Raw genomic sequence first — 2,559 nt, forward strand, 5'->3', positions numbered from 1 at the left:
GATAAGTGCGCAAATCCGTTTTCTTTTCAGATACGATTGATGGTTGTTTCCTTTTAGCTCGAAATGCGCTCTTCCAATCTTCGAAGAGCTCGTAAAAAGGGATAAATCATGATGGCAATTTTATAAATTGCAGGATGCTGGATTTTGATGTTTTTACTACCGGTAATGATTTCGCCAATTGCTGAAAACTACGCTGGGGGAGGCGGCGGAGGCGGGGGTGGTGGAGGCGTAGGTGGAGGTGGTGGCGGCGGTGGCGGATGGGGTTAGTCGTAAATTTGTTCATTGAAATTACTCTAAATATGCGCACATTTCTTACGTCTTTTATTGCCGCTGCCATTATTTCGAATTCCAGGTGGAGCTAGCACCTACCACAATCAATACCATCCCCAACAGCAGCCGAACGCGAACGAGACTCCAAAAAGCAGTCTAGATTCTACTCTTAACAACTTTGTTGATATAGTAAAATATATTTTTGAAACTATTGTTAAATACGTGGTGAAACAATTATTTGCAGGGATCTGAAGTTAAAAATGAGGTTCCTTTACCAAATAAAAAAAATGGTAACTGTGATGTAATCAACGCAGTGTGTAAAGATATTTTATAAAGTACACAACATGTATTTCTGTTGGAATTTAAATGAATAAATTTTTATTATGAGAAATTAAAATTATTTTAATAAAATATGAATGATGTCACATTTTACCAACGAAGAAAAATAATACGGTGTAAGTTAAATAAATACAAAAGGGATTCGATTGTGGCAAACACAAAATCTATTATTTTTAGCTAATCTATTTAAGATGGAAGGAAAAGCTCAGAACTTGATAATATTACAATAATAACGTTTGTCGTTAATTACCCAACGATATCACCGGGAACGAGAAAAATTCCTAGCCATAAGCTAACACTGAAACAAAAATAATGTTATATAACCAGTAAACTGAAAGGATTATCGTGTATTTATAGCATAAATCGGTCATAAAAACCGTCAATGAAAATGCTCCAAAGAGGAGAAATCTTCAATCAAATTAATCTAGTGACATTTTCTTTGAATTGTGGAAATTGAAAACCTAAATAAATCAATCGAGGCCACAGTTTTTCTTCATTTTTGGAAAGCAGTTAACTAAACCATCACGAAAACTAAATATTTAACTGCTTACTTTTATTAATAAAACCTTGAAACAACAAAGGACGTGTCCAAAAGTCTAATTTCAAATCTAAAAATTATGTCTAACACACGAAATCACTTGTACACATATGTTTTTCAATTAGATTAAATAATCTGATATGTAAAACCTGTCACACAGAGACAAGCAAGGATATGCTTTTTTCTCGTGCCGACAATATAATTACAGGTGCAATTCAACTTATCTTATTTGCTATTATCAACTGTGTGCTAAATAAATGAATTAATATTGAGCAATTTTAGTAAAAAAAAACTCCTCTTGAAATAGATTTCAAACTATCGCTTGTATATAACTGATTAGTTCCGCAGCGATTGGGTCCAAATCTATTTAGCTATTAGAATAGTATAATAGAGTTAGTCTAACACGAAAATTAGTGCTAATCGACGGCGGCCTCTCGACAGGAGCGAATTATCAATTTGATTGACATAACTAAGATGTGATATCAGTAGTAATTCAACGTTCAATTGGCATAGTTCAATTGGCCGTTGATTAAGGCAATTAAGGCGTTTGAATTCTTAAATTTTTGCGGGGGTAAATAATCGCGTATATAAACTGATGCAAAACATGTATTCGGCACAGTCGGTGGATTTACTCTCAGACCTGCTGTGCGGAGGATTTCCGATAACATCATGAGAGGTACTGATCATTATTTTTATCTTGCCATCTTTAAAGGAATTACGATTCCACCCCCATTTATATCATTTTGATCTGCTTATTCCATATCTGGTTAACGTAGGTATGGTCAGAAAAATCAGCATATATCAATAGTATTTTTGATAGCCTTAACTTTTAATAATTATATTGACAATATAGTGATATAAAATTTACCATGTTTGAACAACATAGTTACACACATCAATTAGCTTTCAAATTTAATGCTATAAATGTGATTGCGGAAGTACAGATGAAAATATGTTTATATTGAGTTTCGGTTTTTAATTGCATCTAAGTTCCAAACTAAAAATTGAGCAAAATTGCAGAAGATAAATAGTGATTTTTTCAGCAAAAAAAAATGCTGCAGTTTTTACAGATTTTCTATGTGTATAAAAAATAGATCGATCTTCATATAGATAAATATAATTTTAGCTCGGATGTTATTTACATTGGCTAGACAATAATAGACTGAACCCAATTTTTGTTCCAGCTTACAGGCTAGCAGTAGTTGCCCTGCTTTGCGTTGCAGTTGCCACTGGTGTCAGTGGAAAGGCAGCGATGCTCAAAAGCGGAGGAGGAGGAGGCGGTAAATGCAAAGCAGCATAATGTAGTGCAATGTTACATTTGATTGTTTTAATAGGAGGAGGCGGAGGAGGAGGAGGCGGAGGTGGAGGCGGCGGCGGTGGAGGCGGAGGAGGTAAAGATTGATACTTGTCAA

The sequence above is a fragment of the Cloeon dipterum genome, chromosome X (genome assembly GCF_949628265.1).
Source record: "Cloeon dipterum chromosome X, ieCloDipt1.1, whole genome shotgun sequence".
NCBI lineage: Eukaryota > Metazoa > Arthropoda > Insecta > Ephemeroptera > Baetidae > Cloeon > Cloeon dipterum.